The 17,232-nt window shown below is 38.8% G+C and overlaps 1 protein-coding gene and 1 long non-coding RNA gene across 2 annotated transcripts in view; one reads left to right on the plus strand and one right to left on the minus strand.

Moving 5' to 3' along the window:
* Positions 1-17,232, plus strand: part of CCDC192 (coiled-coil domain containing 192) — a 210,056-nt gene that overhangs the window by 85,164 nt on the left and 107,660 nt on the right. The window lies entirely within an intron of this gene.
* Positions 6,733-17,232, minus strand: part of LOC124515352 (uncharacterized) — a 35,341-nt gene continuing 24,841 nt past the window's right edge. The window contains exons 2-4 of the long non-coding RNA XR_006962798.1: positions 12,525-12,638; positions 8,015-8,143; positions 6,733-7,151 (exon numbers count right to left, since the gene is read on the minus strand). This is a non-coding gene — a long non-coding RNA (uncharacterized LOC124515352). The remainder of the gene's footprint in view (positions 7,152-8,014; positions 8,144-12,524; positions 12,639-17,232) is intronic.

Raw genomic sequence — 17,232 nt, forward strand, 5'->3', positions numbered from 1 at the left:
TTTTTATCTATTATTCATTAAACATTCTTGCTGCTGCCATACAAAGCTGTAGTAGATTTTGAGATGCTGTTGAGGGACAAATTCCTCTTTAAGTTGACAGATGTACATAGGTTGAATTAAAAGCCCTACCCAAAACTGAAGCAGAGAGGGGGAGAGCCTTTGCCTCCATTGCCCCACCCGAGCCTCCCCTTAAACACTCTGCCTTTTTTTTCTTTAAAGTTTATTTATTTATTTTGATAGAAAGAGAGAGAGAGATGGAGGCAGGGAGGGGCAAAAAGAAGGAGTGAGAGAATTCCAAGCAAGCTCTGTACTCTCAGCTTGGAGCTGGTCATGGAGCTCAATCTCACGGACCATGAGATCATGACCTGAGCCTACATCAAGAGTCAGACGCTTAACTGACTGAGCCACCTAAGTGCCCCAAACCCTCTGCCTTTTGAAGACAGATAGTTCTCACTGCAGTGTTGGAAACTACACGGATCTGCACCCTGGCCTGCAGGGACCTCTGAAGCCGCCTTTTTGGCCTCACTTTTTGTTTTATCTCCCACCTTGTGGTTTTTCTAATGGATATTCAGGACTTTTGTAATCTCGTAGCTATCCAAGCTCTGCTTCCTAAATTTTAAGAACTTTAATCGGAAAGTTTAAATTGAAGGTGTTGTTTGTAGACACTTAACACCCGATGAAAGCCCAGCCATCCTGACACACCCTTGAGTGCTGTCTTGAGAAAATGATGCTGGTCATCACAGCTTCAGTATCTCCTGGTTTTTGATATTCAGCTCCCCCTGCTGATTTCAGTGTTTCTTGGCTTTTCCTCCCCCTCTCAACACTTTGCTCTCCCTTGTAATGATTTGGTGAGGAAAATTTTTGCTGCCTACCTCCCACACCCACCTCCCTGAACTACACCAGAGTTTCAAGTTTTAATTACCACTATAAAAGTGCTTTATTCTGCTTTTCTCAAAAACAAACAAACAACCAAAAAACAAACAAACAAGCAAAAAAAACCTGGGCAGAGGCCCTAAACACACATTTTTCCAGAGAACACATAGAGATGGCCAAGAGACACATGAAAAGATGCATAACATCACCAATCATGAGGGAAATCCAAATAAAAACCACGAGATATCACCTTATACTTGTCAGACTGGCTAAAATCAAAAAGACAAGAAATAACAAGTGTTGGTGAAGATGTGGAGGAAAACGAACGCTCATACACTGTTGGTGGTAATATAAATTAGCATAGCCACTGTGGAAAACAATATGGAGATTCCGTGAAAAACTAAACATAGAAATACCATATAATCCAATAATTCTACTAATGGGTATTTACTCAAAGAAAACAAAAACAGTAATTCAAAAAGATTTATGCATGCCAATGTTTATTACAGCATTGTTCATGATAGCTTAGATATAGAGGAAACCTAAGTGTCCACTGATATATGTCTATCTCTCTCTCTCTCTCTCCCTCCCTCTCTCTGTCTCTCTGTCTCTGTCTCCCTCTCTCTCTCTCTCTCTCACACACACACACGCACACACACACACAATGGAATATTACATAGCCATAAGAAAGGATGATGGATGGACGGGTGTTGTGCTAAGTGAAATAAGTCAGACCGAGACAACTACCATGTGATCTTACATGCGTAATCTAAAAAGCAAAACAAATGAGTAAACAAAGAAAAAGCAGAATCAGACTATAAACATAGAGAACAAACTGATAAGTGTCCAGAGGGAAGGGAAACAGGGTGATGGGCAAAATAGCTGCAGGAGAGTTGGAGATACTGACTTCCCACTCTGGAATGGGTAAATCACGGGAATAAAAGGCACAGCATAAAGAATGTACTCAATGACATTGTCATAGTCTTGGGTGGGGCAGATGGTAGTTACACTTGTGATGAGCCCAACATAATGTAAAGGGCTATGTACTGACATCATCCTAACATATAACCCAAATTCAGAACCACTGCTTTAAGAAAGAGGCTAACCATACCTAGGATATATTGCACATTATGCCATATGGGATGATGGCAATCATCAAAAATTACTGTAAGAACTCAGAGGAACCATCCCTTACCCAGGCTGGAGATGAGGATTCCTCAGGGAAGCCTTCAGGCATGGCATGATAGCTGAGTTGAGGATTACAATATGGGGAAGTGAATGACGATTCCAATATGGCCAAGTGAAAATGGAGGTGAGCACGAGAGAGATCTAAGCAGAGGGAGCAGCCTATTCAGAGGCAAGGAGAGGTGAAAGATCCTGAGAGTTATCTTGAGGAAAGGAATAAGTCAAAGAGTACAAGACACACGTCATCTGTTTTGTAGCCGGTGACAGCCACCGGAAGTTTCCTCTGAAACCAACTGGAGCTGGAAGTACCAGCACTTTCAGGCCGCAGCATCTTCTGATTTTCTTGCATTTGAGCAAAGGTGGCAATATCCTACCACTTTGTGTATGAACTAACAGTGGAAAGGGACAATCCAGCAGTGCTGGGCTGTTCCAGGGAGGTTATTAGCAGTTGCAACGCATCCTGGAGTTGTTTGTTTTGTAAAATAGTTAATACGCATCTACTGGTCTCGGGTGCAGGTGCAAAGCCACTTTTCCAGAAGTGTTTAAGCCTATGGCACCAGGTAAAAATCCTCTACTGTCCCTAAATAAAGTAACCACTGAACAGCAGGAAGGGAATAAACTAGGCAATTACTAGAAAACAAACTGAAAAGGAGTTTCCTACAGAGCAAGAGGTGTCTCTTTCTTATCGTCAAAAGAATTTTGGGAGTTGGAGAGTTACCACCTAATTATGTCAACAGACCCTGCCTTTGGGGCTCGGCCCTGTACTCTTAGTATCTTTCAAGTGTGATTGCTATACAAATACAGGTGGTTCTCAGGTAGGGTAAACAATGCGCGGGTTATTTCCAGAGGAATATCTGAAGTTGCAGGGAGATTGCCTTTATCTCACGTGGTGTAGTCATTGGTATGATAATCCATATTCTCTTTTATTGAGGCTGGGTGGTCACTTCTATAACGTAACTTTAAAGATCTGAAGTGGAAGAAGCTTACTTCTTGGCAAATATTTAACTCTAGAGTGAAAGTTCACAAAGGACCCAGGCCTTCTGATGGTTGTTTCTTTTTAGATCTATTCATAGTATGTGTATATTGTATACGGCCTCATGCCTGCTGATACCTTTTCACAAAGACGTTTACTCTCTTCTTGGATCCCCAGAACTTATAGGGAGATTCAACAGCTGGTCTAAGATTGAAAAGTCACTGGTGTCACACCTGGAGTCGCGGAACGATGGTTAGGCTCCAGTTCCTCAGCACAGATGAATAGTCCATTGTCTATGAGGTGTTTGTACTCTGTCGGGCAACTTTCATCTCCATTTTCTGGGAAACTTTTATCCTTTTTTGTTTTTACAAAATATTTTAAATATTTTTTATTTCATGTGTATATGTACACACACACACACACACACACACACACACACACACACACGTCAGGCAGGCAAAGGACTTCTTGCAGTGTTGAAGGATACTGAGGGCTAGTGGTGTGCTAGTGAATGTTTAACAACAAGCTCCCTGGAGTTCTGGAGGAACCCTGATTCCCAGTGTTGGCCTATTTCAGTGGTTTACTTCCTCCCGCCATGGCCCTTTTTAAGCTACTACTGTTAGATCAACCAGCTCCCAACTTTCCTGAAATTCTGACAACTTGCTCTCACATGCCTGTATGAGCTACCTCCACAATGTCACAGACGGAGGCTATGGTACTGAGAGAAGAAAGGGCTGTGGCTTGTATAGGGCATCCTGGGGCTGTTAGAGAGATTCATTTAAAGACCAGCCTCTTTTTTAAGAAATCCAAAAAGTTATCTTAACTCCTTTTCTTGATCCACAGTTGACAAAAGATTGGAGAACTCATTTTTCTAATGATCCCATGAATCTCTTCTAAATTCTGCAATTAATGTGGAGTTGGCAAACAGGTTTTCACAGACTTGATGTGTTTCTCTCCATTTTATTAGTGTTGAATCTAACTTTGTCCAAGAATCCCACAGTAGGTCATAAAACCCAGCTCAAATCGATTGTCCCTGACATCTGGAATTTGGAGTTACCGAGAAGAAAGAACGCGAGAGATCAAATACCTACTCAGGTGGTCCTCAAGCCCACTGATGTCTGAAGAAGCTTTTCTAATGGGTGACAAGTTTTCTCCGTGGCAGAATGCAACTGCCAGAAAAGCTTTCAGATACAAGATGATACTCAGAAACCATGGAACCGAAGGGCTAACAGTCAATTATGAATCTTTCTGTTAACTTAATTTTAAGATAATAAGTATTTCCTAAGCTCTCTTGGCTGCCTTGGTTTCAAAGGACAGTAACAGGATGATTTAAAGGCATTAAAATCCAGAGACAAGTCAATCATTACTAGATGCTGGCATGTGCCAGAGGCACCTGTGAAACAATTGTCTTGTTACTTTTTCCTTAAAGACCAGAAACTTGTCATGGCCACTCCAAAGACAACATTCTGGACTTGGTAGGACCCTGCCTTGGAAAGATAATCAAGAAACAATGACTGACAACTGTTTGTCCTTCTCAGAGTGAAGAACTTTCATTTTGTGCTTGGGTACATTAATTAGTTTCAGTTACACCCTTCGCAAAAAGCCCTTTCCATCTGTTACTCCCCCATGGGGCCCAAACAGCCCACAGGGCTGAAGAAATTGAAAGAGACCAGATAAACTTAAAACCTCTGCTTAAGGCCTCATTCATTTATTTCCAAAATATTTACAGGATACCTGTGGTGGGACGAAGCAGTAAACAAAACAGACAACATCCTGCCCTCGTGGAACTTATATTCTAGTGGGGCAGGAAAAACGCCAAGCAGATAAACTAGCCAATATATAAAGTAACAGAGGGTGAAAAGGCTAAAGAGTCAAACAGAATATGAAAAGGGGATAGGGATCCTAGGAGAGAGGTTTTATTTTATACAGAGTGACAGGAGAAGGCCTTACTTGGTAAGATGTCATCAGGGCAGAGACAGCAGGTGATGAGCTCTGGGACTGTCTGGGAAAGGACACTCTACTAGAGGCTCCAGGAAGTGACAAGGCCACATGCCTGGTTTCAGAGCACAGACCTCTACAGATGAAAAGTTCTGAAGCGTGACAGATAAAATGGCCCTCAAGTGTGAAGTGCTCCTGCAGAGTCAGAGAATGTTCAAACTCCCTTAGGTCTCCAAGCACAGTGAATGACAGTTTCAGGTTTAGACTATGTCTGTGGTGCATGCTGGATGCTTTCCTTGGTGCTGGGCTGGAAGGTAAAATTTCCAAGGAGAGGGGGAACCAGTGTCCGTCAATATTCCTCAATAAGTTCCCGAATCCAGCAAAACCCCTTGCCTATCGGCTCTGCATGGCCATAGAAAAACTCCCACACTCGCCCTCCCCAAAAGGTGTCTATTATGGTGTTTGGTTGGTTTATACTTGTCCTCTGGGTAGTTCCTGACAGCAATAGTAGATGGTAATCTGATCATACAGATGTCTCTCTCACATTTTGTTTGGGCAAAGTCAGTCTTTTCAAGTCTGTGGATACAGTTGATGTTGAAAAAGCCTTGGGCTGTTTGCAACCACACCTCTTTCCCCCTACCATCTGCCAAGGTCTTTGGTCAGAAAGAGTCCCTTTGTTTTTTATTACTGAGTGCCAGGTTGGTTGATCCATATGCCCTTGGGATAGTCGAGAAGTCTCCATTAGGCCACCTTAGTATTGAAATTCACATTCTACTGTGTCCTTAACATATTCTTCTTCTCTCTACTTATTTTCCCAATCCCATACGAAATATGATTTTCCTAATGAATCAGTCTCTTTCCACTACATGGATTAAAGGCTACAAGCCTATATTTGTCTAACTTTGCCCCATGCTAGCCAATAAATTCTTTTAATTCTTTAAGTCTCTGCTTTATTTCTCAGTCAATGAGCTTGTAGGATTGCTCTCATTAGATCCATCCCCAGAGCTCCATTCTCTCTCTGACCACCAGGGTCACCCTGAGAGTCCTTCTTATACATTCCAAATAGGTCACAGGATTTTCCCCAATGCCCCTTTACAATTATGTTTCAGAGGTTTTATTAAAATTGGTGAAAGGCATTCCTTTCCAACTGTGCCCACACAAAAGAATCATTATTGATTTGACCCTCAGTTGCCAACTAGCCAATATTTTCTTTGCTGATGGAAATCATGGGCATTTCCAAAATTCTGACTCTTTGTGCCCCTCAGCACCTCAGGCCAACCAGGTTGTCAAACTAGCTGTGTATACCTCCACCCAAGAGCAAGATACCTAACCATAATCACACTCCGGAAAGAAATGAGAGCAAACTAATGGAAGACTAAAGACTTCTTTTCCCATCCTTTACTCTTTGAGAAGTAGTAGTAACACCTAAAAAAATCTATCTTCAAGGGCATTTCCAAGGCCAGGAGCTCTGCTTCACTTAAGAAAATAACTAGCAGCTACAGTTTTCTTTGAAACATTAACAATAATATCAACAACTTCCTTCATAGCCACTCAAAAGGAAAGGATAGGGAGAATAACATAACCTTTAAGTTTTCATTGAGAAAGGTACTGGAATTGCTCAATGCCCCATGACATTCATCTGAATGGATCCTGTCTAAGGGTGCCAGCTGGAGGAAATATTATTTATAAAAGCAAACAAGCAACATTCAGTAAGGAAGCAGAACCTGTGAAGTAATGTGGAAAATTTTTATTTCAAAATTCCCATTCTCAATGCTTTCCTCACTGGGGGGTTCATATAAGTTAAACTGGTTTTGTTTGAATAATTCCTCAACTTCCCAAATCCTTCACTCAATGCAGCTCTTTCTGAACACTTTTCTCATGGAATTTCACAGACCCTAAGACAAAAATACTGTTGCCAAGATTTTGGACACCATTTAATTTCACCACTGTCTTAGATAGATTAAGATGATATCCAAGTCTGTGTTAGGAAATCTATTGTGATTCATGGAGACAGAGCCCTTGTGTGCTCTGTAGAATAAGGGGTCACCTCATTACTCACCTGCCTTCTCTCCTCCTGCTGCCATGGGAGATGCTGTCCTCCAGTTAGGGTCACTTCCTCAATGAAAAGAGAATGTTCAGGAAGTCACAGAGGTCCTTATGAAATAGCCTATTTTTTCACCACCTATGTTGAGATAAATGAGGTTGTGTTAATGCCAAATCTTTGAAGCCAAACACTCATTTCCAGAGAAACAATGAATGTTTTCATGAGAAGGTTTTAATATGGGAGAAGATAAGTTTGGTAGTTTTTCAAGCACATGAGGGGGTTCTTTCAGATAATCTGGAGATCTAGACAGGAACACCACAACAGAGCTGTCCAGCTCTTTGACCAGATTTTGATACTCTTATAAAACTAAAAATGGGGTGCCTGGGTGGCTCACTTGGTTAAGCATCTGACTTTTTTTTAATGTTTGAGAGAAAGAGAAAGAGAGAGAGAGAGCACACACACACAGGAAGAAGGGGCAGAAGGAGAGAGAGAGAGAATCCCAAGAAGACTTCATGCTCAGCCTGACCATGCTGGCCAACCAGGCTCCCCACGCATCCAACTCTTGATTTCGCCTCAGGTCATAATCTCATAATCATGGGATCCAACCCCATGTCAGGCTCCACACTAATAGTGTAGAACCTGCTTGGGGTTCTTTTCTCTCTCTCTGTGCCCTTCCCTCGCTTGCATGTACTCTAAATAAACAAATAAGCAGACTTTAAAAAAAACCCTAAAAATCAAAGTACCTTCATTTTGAGCTCTTCATTAGCTTGAAAAGCCTTATGGAGGATTGACTAAAAATGTTAGTCACTCGGAAAGGGATTGCTAATAGCACTTACCTCTGTTTTATCTACTAAAACTCATTCCCAGTTCAGAACGAATATAAAAACCCTCATTGGCATCAGAGTAACAGTTCAGAGACACAGCCCAGAAGCCAACAAGTCATATTAGTGGTAACTCTTTCTGAAACATAAAGAGTACTGTCTTTGAAATAAAATGTGTACCTGAAACTCTGAGCAGAAACACACATCATCACCTCCTCATCAGTCATAAACGGTGATTTCCAGGGTCAGCAGGACACTTAGAGGCCATCTGGTACAAAGTCCATGCTCTTGAAGAATCCCATTCCAGTCCTTGAAGGATGACCAGATATGATTCAATAGGCTTGTCTCTATTCAATAGGCTGGTGCTCAGCAGTTCAGCAGCCCTTCAACTCAAAGTAAAAGAAGCTACAGCTGTTGCCCAAAGGAATGGCTCACACCCCCGGGTGCTTTGGGGAAGACCTTCTGGTGGGCTTCCAAGTGATCCAAAAATGTAAATCCTTTCTTTCATTTACAAAATGTGTAATTCTATATATATTCACCTTTACATAGAACTATGATTTTTCACTAGTTAAATAAAAAATGAGTTATTATAGATAACTAATATTAGCAGTTCATAAACTCAACTCAGCACATTGGTATAATTTAAGAAAGGAGGTGAGGCACCTGGGTGGCTCAGTTTGTTGAGCATCCAACTCTTGACTTTGGCTCAGGTCATGATCCCAGGAGCATGAAATGGAGCCTCGCCAGTTTTGCGCTGAGCGTGCGTGGAACCTGCTTAAGATTCTCTCTCTCTCTCTCTCTCTCTCTCTCTCTCTCTCTGCCCCTCTCTCCCACCTCTCTAGAAAATGAAATAAAATAAATAAAAAAAATAATTTAAGAAAGGAGGTACTTTATGAGTAGTCTGTTACTGGAAAGCTACTGGTATGCATGAAAACAGTCAGGATGCTTTGTCCTCAGAACTTTGTTACTCTTGTGGCTGATTTTTGGTTTTTGATGGTTGCTTTTTTTTTTTTTTTGCTTTGTACTTATAAATTGATATTGACTTATCTTTATCATTTTCAATTTACTGAACATTTTTTTGGTTATTGAAGATCATTTGGTTGGAGATAATTTGCTTATTATTTGATAACAAGTATTTGCATTAGTGGTATTTTTGGCTTACAATATCTTTTAGAGATAGTTACTAAAATATGTGCAAGTTAAGGTTTAAATAAGAATCATCCAGGTCACTAATCCTAAAGAAGATGGATATAACCCGCACACCACCACTTTAGCCAACATTCACCAAATGGCTAATAACATACACATTGTTTGGTAGATGCGCTAATTGAATTTATACAGATGAGTGAGTTTCAATATACTATCAAGATAAATGTGATAAAATGGATTTTTTGTTTTGTTTAGGGGGCATTGTTTTATAGCACACATATATAAGCTCAAGCTGAAAATTGTTCTTTTTTTTGTTATCAAGGAGTTATTTTCAGTTGAAAAGGAGGAAGCAACCAGGTAGATGGACTAGAAATTTTAGCTTCTCTCTATCCTCCATCACTAAAGTGGGCCATGATTAAAAAAAAAAAAAAAAAGTGGAAGAACCACTTTTCTGAATCACTTCTTTCAACCACAGCACACCCTGAAATGTATTAAAGTCACAGACGTGTAACCATGAGCCTTTTCCTTTTTTATCAAGGACATCATCAGATTGCCAAAGAGCATTTTAGCATAGGTGAAATCAAATAAGTTGCAAAATTCTTCTCTTCTTTTGGTTGCCCTGTGCCCAACCTGTGTGTCTTCCGAAAGTCATTCTCCTTGGGGAGTTTTGGCCCATAGTAATCATTTTTTTAGCACAGTTGACACACAATGTGATATTAGTTTAAGGCATACAACATATTTGTCCAACAAGTTTAAACATTATGCTATGCTACGCTCACCACAAGTATACCTCCCATATGTCACCATCCATTGCTATTACGATATTACTGACTATATTGTCTATGCTGTGTCTTTTATGCCTGTGACTTACCCATTCCATACCTAGAAGCCTGAAACTGCCACTTCCCTTCACTTCTTTTTGCCCACCCTCCTACCACCATCACCTCTGGCAACCATCAGTTTGTTCTCTGTGTTTACAGGTCTGATTCTTTTTGTTTATTCATTTGTTATGTTCTTTTTTTTAGATTCCACATATGGGTAAAATCATATAGTATTTGTTTTTCTCACTCTGACTTATTTCACTCGGTATAATACCCTCTAGGTCCGCCCTGTTGTTGTAAATGGCAAGATTTCATCTTTTTTATGGCTGTGTAAGACTCCAGTGTGTGTGTGTGTGTGTGTGTGTGTGTGTGTGTGTGTGTGTGTCTTCCTTATCCATTCACCTATTGATGGACTATTAGGCTGCTTCCATAGCTTGGCTATTGTATGCAATGCTGCAATAGACAGAGGTGTGCATATATCATTTCAAATTAGTATTTCACTTTCTTTGATTAATATGAAGTAGAATTATTGAATCATATGGTAGTTCTATTTTCAGTTTTGTTGAGGAAACTCCATATTGTTTTCCACATTGGCTGTACCAATTTACATTTCCACCAACAGTGTGTGAACATTCCTTTTCCTCCGCATCTTCCCCAATGCCTGTTACCTCTTGTCGTTTTGATTCTAGCCATTCCGGCAAGTATAAGACAGATATCTCGTTGTTGTTTTGATTTGTGTTTCCTGATGATTAGTGATGTTGAGCATCTTTTCTTGTGTCTGTTGGCCATCTGTATATCTTCTTTGGAAATATGTCTATTTAGGGTCTTTTCCCATTTTTTAATCAAGTTTATTTATTTTTGGTGTTGAGTTGTATAAAGTCTTCATATATATTTTGGATATTAACCCATTATTGGATATATTATTTGCAAATACCTTATCCATTCAGAAGGTTGCCTTTTTGTTTATTGATGGTTTCCATCACTGTGCAAAAGCTTTTTATTTTGATGTACCCCAATAGATTATTTTTGCTTTTGTTTCCCTTGCCTTAGGGGACATATTTAGAAAAATGTTGCTATGGTCAATGTCAGAGAAATTACTGTTTGTTCTTTTCTAGGATTTTTATGGATTCAGGTCTCACATATTGGTCTTTAATCCATTTTGAGGGTGTGTGGGGGGTGTTAGAGAGTGGTCTACTTTTATTCTTTTACATGTAGCTGTACAGTTTTCCCAGCACAGTTTATTGAAGAGACTGTCTTTTCCCCAGTGTGTATCTTGCTTCCTTTGTCATAAGTTAATTGACTATGTAATAGTGGGTTTATTTTGGGGCTCTTTATTCTGTGTGTCTATTTTTGTGTTAGTCCCATGCTGCTTTACTACAGCTTTGCAGTATGTCTTGAAATCTAAGACTGTGATATCTCCAGCTTTGTTTTTCCTTCTCAAGAGTTCTTTGGCTATTTGGGGTTTTTGTGGTTGCATACAAATTTTATTATTATATGTTCTAGTTTGTGAAAAATGGTGGTGTTATTTTGACAGGGATTGTATTGAATCTATAGATTGATTTGGGTAATATGGACATTTTAGCAATATTAATCCTTGTAATCTACAAACATGGAATATTTTTCCATTTGTTTGTGCAATCTTCAGTTTCTTTCCTCGGGGCTTTATAGTTTTCAGAGTACAAGTCTTTTACCTCTTTGGTTAAGTTTATTCCTAGGTATTTTATTCTTTTTGGTGCAATTATCAATACAATTGTTACTCTAATTTCTCTTTCTGCTACTTCATAATTAGTATATGGAAACATTACCAATCTCTGGGTGTTAATTTTGTATCCTACAACTTTACTGAATTCATTTATTATTGCTCGTGGTTTTTTGGTGGCATCTTTAGAGTTTTCTATGTATAGTATCATGTCATCTGCAAATAGTGACAGGTTAACTTGTTCTTTACCAATATGGATGCATCGAATTTATTTTTCTTGTCTGACTGCTGTGTCTAGAGCTTCCAATACTATGTTGAACAAAAATTGGCCCACAGTAATCATGAACTGAATTTTGTTTCTAAAATTTTCTGGCATTTATTTGTTTTTGAAGGAGAGAGAGACTGAACAGGGTAAGGGCAGAGAGAGAGAGAGAGAGAGACAGAGAATCTGAAGCAGGGTCCAGGCTCTGAGCTGTCAGCACAGAGCCCCACGTGGGGCCCAAACACAAGAGCTGAAGTCAGATGCCCAAGAGAATGAGCCACCCAGGGGCCCCATGAACTTAATTTTTTAATGACCTTCGAGATAAGTTCCTTTTACTAGAGAACAAGAATAAAGACTGCTTCTCAGGTTTTTTTTTTTTACCTTTTACGTCCTGATGACATCTCGGTGACAACTTTAAGGAAGTAATATTTTTAAAGAAATATGATCAGTGTACTTTTGTAAAGATAATTTGAAATCAAATATTAAAATATTTATATTCATTTTTAAGATATGGTGAATCAAGGTAAAATAGAAAGGCTGAACACATCATTATTAGTGAGGTGGATGAACAGAGTCACCTATGCAGTCTCTCCAAGGCCTGTGTTCCAAGATGTTGGCAAGGGTAGAGGCAAGATATGTGTCGGGCTGGGAAGCTCCACAAAGTAAGCCATAAAATTTCCTCAGGTACAAAGCCTTTTCCAGAAAAGTCAATTTTTTCCTTCATTTCTTCTAAGAAAGAAGGTACCAGGTACCACCTACCGATTTGGTCTGTCAAGACGCTGGATTCTGGTAGTAAACTTCAAAGAGTAATTTTTAGTGCTTTCAGTTTTTGAGGCCCAACATAATAGTCACTGTGTCCTTTGGGAATAAATCCTGCAAGAAGAAAATGTTGCCCTGAAGTTCTTTCCACTTCAGATGTTGTTAACGCAGCATCTACAAACTCAGTTTCAGTTTAGGAAAATTTTATCTTTCTACTGGTGAATGATTAGCCTCAAGTCTTGGAGTTGTCCGACGGTTTAAAACTTTGATTTAGACTGGCATAGTTTACTGTGTTTTTAAACGCAGAACCTTTCTGTTTTAAATATTTAATCAGGGTAAAAGAATTAGGTGTGGTCAGCAGAAGAGAGCCTTGTGCTAGTAATTGTCATTAATGCTGGCAAGTTTCCCTGCACTGGACACAGCTGTGCAAGACACAAGGCCTGTCTTAAAATACTGGACCAACATATAAATGTCAACACAATAAAGGATAAAGGGATTCTTGCCTCCAACTTGATCTTTCTCTCAGATTGTAACTTCTTACTCCTTCGGAGTAATCCCCACTGCTCCAGACAGAAAAACAAGAGGTGTGTATATACCTTTATAATCAAGTCATTTTAAAATCTCTATCCATTCCTTTTTTCGAGAAATTTAAAGTATCCTTCACCTTCTATACATGAACTTTGGAAAAGGCTTGACTTCTCTTGGGTAATTAGAAACCACTGGGAAAAACACATTACACTGGAGAAGAACAATGAGTCACGGCACTTATTTATTTGCTCTATTATTAAGTAACAGAAATGGCCTAATGAGTCAACGTTTTGATGCATTTGGAGTCAGTGCCATTTAACTTTCCTTCCCTATCATCATACTATCCTTGAGAGTTGTAGGAGGAATTGGATAAAGGTTCACTTAAGGTAACTTTTGGATTTTTAAGCATATTTGAATAATCGCTTATATTAATTAGTAAAACATTCAAACAAAAAGTGAAAATAATAGGTCCATCAGAGAGAGTGTAATCTCTGTTTACTGATTAATTTTTATCTCTTCATTTCATAAATACTTACTAATCATCTATTATGTGGAGGCTCTGTGCACATACAACAATGAACAACATAAAAACTGCCTTGGTTTTCTGGCACTTTCAGACTGGTGGAAGACACAATTAAGACATTTTCAATGCAGTGAAAAACGGTAAGATAGGGTAAATATGCATCTTTGTGACAACATCCGAGAAGAACCCTTAACTGAGGCTGAGGGCAGGTGAGAGTTTTCCCGGAAGAAATGTCCTAACAATTGAGATCCAAAGTGTACATAGAAATATAGGTGAGACAGACTATCATGCAGATAGGTATGATGTTCATTTCTTCAAAAAGGACAATGGTCATTTTCTGGAATAGAAAGGTGTCCAGAAATGAGACCAAAGGCTGGCAAGAACCGTTGGTAGCTACTGAATGGCTTTAGACATAATCAGACCAATATTTTAGAAATGTCAAACTAGGGGCAGTGTAGAAAGTGAACTGGAGAATACGGCCCAAAGATGGAAGCTAATGGTCTTCCTCGGACAGGAGCCATGGGGATCAAAAATGGAGGCAACATAGATTGGACGGTGAGAGACTGGAAATGTACAGAAGGCACACAGGAGAAACTGGTACAAAGTGAGAGCTTGGGCAAGGAACTAGCAGCTGGTAACAGTCACTGGAGGAGGAAGCTGTTGATGAACAGGTTGGGGGCAAGATGATTCACTTGATTTTAAACACACTGCCTTTGATTTTCCTGTGGACATGTAAAATGCACATGGTTAAGATTGAAGTTGAGAAAGCAGGTCTAAGGTGAAAAATGAGAACAGGCCTGGAAACAGTTTTAAGTGCTAGTAATCAAAATGCGAAATTTAGATCCCCTTTTTATATGTATTTTTAGAGTTGGCTTATGGTAGTTAACTTTATAAACTTCTGAATCTGCAAAGAAGAAAACAATCTCCCACCTTTGTCCTTCAAATATCTGTGACAGCACTATAATTTCTCGTGAGTTTATTTGTTTATTTTTAACATTATTGCTGTAACCAAAGAGAAAAAACAGCAGGGAACAAGAGAGACTGCTATAGGAGAATTAGGTGAAAAACAGCTACCCTGTGAGATGTATTTTAAACATATAAAAAATGAAATATTTCCAATTTCATAAAATATTTGCAATAAAAATTATATGCATGAAAGAAGTACAATATTTTACTGGGTTTTTATTCTTCAGTTTTTTAAAGGTTACTCTACTTCTCAGATTAATAATTTTCAGAATCAGTGCTTTGTATCTTTGTGCATTTCTGTGGTGGCCACTAAACCTACTTAAGGAGGGTAGCAGTAGCCTTTCTGTAGCCCTCACAACTGTTTACTAATGATAACTCAGACACAAACGGGGATCTTTGGCAACGGAGAATAACATATTGGTGGCTTGACTAGAATCATGAAAAAATGGACTTTCTTCTCAGGACATTACTCATTTCCTTGAAAAATTTTAAATTTACATTGTGAAGTGGAATGAAAAATAAACTATGAATTTGTATCTCTCATCTACCTTTGATTCACTCCAAATTTATTTCTGAGACTCAAACGGTTTTTAAAGCAGTTTACAATGTCAGATCAGTAATATATTCTATATAGCAAAGAAACAAAAACCAAAAAACTACTCATATGCAAAAGATACACAGGTGCCTTCTGCATTCTCAAGAAAATAAAGGATTCTTTTAGTGCGCTTGTGTGTTTAGTCTTGAATTTTTTTTTTCCCCAAGAGTTTGGTAGATACATTCTTGTCTTGACCAGGCCGTTAATGCCACTAAAGAAAGTGACATCTGGCAAGGGTTTTCATTTATTACTACAGAGACTGAACAAAAGGGGTGATTAGTTTGAGTAATACTTTGCTAAGGCTCCCATTTAAAAAAAAATGCCACAGACTGGGTGGCTTAGACAACAGAAGTTTATTTTCCCATGGTTCTGGAGGTTAAAAGTCCAAGATCAAGGTGGCATACAGTTGGTTTCTCCTGAGGTCTCTCTCTTTGTCTTGCATTGCTCACCTTCTCACTGTGTCCTCACATTGTCTTTCTTTTTCACAAATGCATGTTCTTATAAGAACACCAGGCAGACTGGGTTGGGGTCTACCCTGATGGTCTCATTTAGCTCAATTACCTCTTTGAAGATCTCATTTTAAGCTTCAATCCAGTTACATTCTGAGATACTGAGAAGATTAGGACTTCAACATAAGAATTTTGGGAATATACATTTGAGCCCATAATACCTTGTTTGCCTCCAATTCTCAGGCAGAGGAGTAAGAACACCAACAGGCAAGAAGAAATGAACACTGTTTCCTCCTATGCCTGTAACTTTACAATCCAAAAATTAACCAAAAAGATTCTTTTTAAAACTTTTGTTAATATTTATTATTTATTTTTGAGAGAGAGAGAGAGAGAGAGAGAGAGAGAGAGGGAGAGAGAAAGTGGGGGAGGGGCAGAGAGAGAGGGAGACACAGAATTCAGAGCGGGTTCCAGGCTCTGAGCTGTCAGCACAGAGCCCAGTGTAGGACTCCAATGCATGTACCATGAGATCAAGACCTAAGCCAAAGTCAGACACTTAACCAACTAAGCCACTCAGTCTCCCATAAAAACATTCGTCTTTATGGAAAAGTAAAACTTTAAATTTATCTAAATACAGAATGCTAAATGACAGCTTAAGGACATTGTTTGGCAACCTATGGAAATCATAATAGAGTATCTGTTAATGTACGGTTTTCAGCAAACTCACCAAGCAAACTTGGCAAAGAGGCAAAACCTCCAGGGCTGGTGAGTTGTTTACATTTAGTAATGAGGGATGTCACTTCTAAAATTGTACAAACTGTACCTCATGTTTTTTTTAAAAGCACTAAAAACTTTCTAAATCTCATTGACAGTTTGGAAGGTAAGTCCTAACAGCAAAATAAATATTTTTCACCTAAAACTTCTATTATTTCTTATGTCCCAAAGTTTTTGTATTTCTTGTTCTGTCAAATATTAAGAAATGCTATTTTTTTCAAGTTCACAAGTATTTAGCACTAAATACAGTTAAATATGAAATAAGTTTAAAATAAAATCTGTAATTATATAAGAAATCATGCTTTCAAATTAAAAAATATTGTGCATGCATTTGTGTATGTGTGTGCGTGTATGTCTTCAATCATGGAATGAGCAAATAATGTTGCATGTGAGGCATTTTTACAGTAAGAGCTTTCTCACATACCTTTCTTCTCATCAAAATCAACACTCCTATATTGTGTGCATGTGCATGGTTTTTGGACAGTTACTAGAAAATAATCAGATAATGCCAATAAGGAAAATATTTAGTGAGTATTAATCACTGATTATGACATAATGATTTTTAAGAATCTTGGAAATAAAAAAATAACTACGTAAAAGTACTTCCTAGTGGTAGAATTTCAAATATTATGGCATACTGGAAGAAATTCTATCTTTGGTGTCCTCCCTCTGTCAGTGACACCTGTCAAAGCTTCAAGTTTCCTAGTGCTCCAAAGATTTCCCTTCATTACAAAAGGATATTGAATGAGTAAAGATGGGCATTATCAAATAAGTAGATACTTAGTCCACCTATCTTAGTAGTAACTCTCCTAGCAGATTCTAAGGCAAAGACGTGGTCTGTCAACCACAATGACCCAGGGCTTTCAGCATTTGTAG

Source organism: Lynx rufus, unplaced genomic scaffold, assembly GCF_022079265.1.
Source record: "Lynx rufus isolate CCGP_SWC_20201006 ecotype Redwood Valley unplaced genomic scaffold, mLynRuf1.p SCAF_1, whole genome shotgun sequence".
NCBI classification, from domain to species: domain Eukaryota; kingdom Metazoa; phylum Chordata; class Mammalia; order Carnivora; family Felidae; genus Lynx; species Lynx rufus.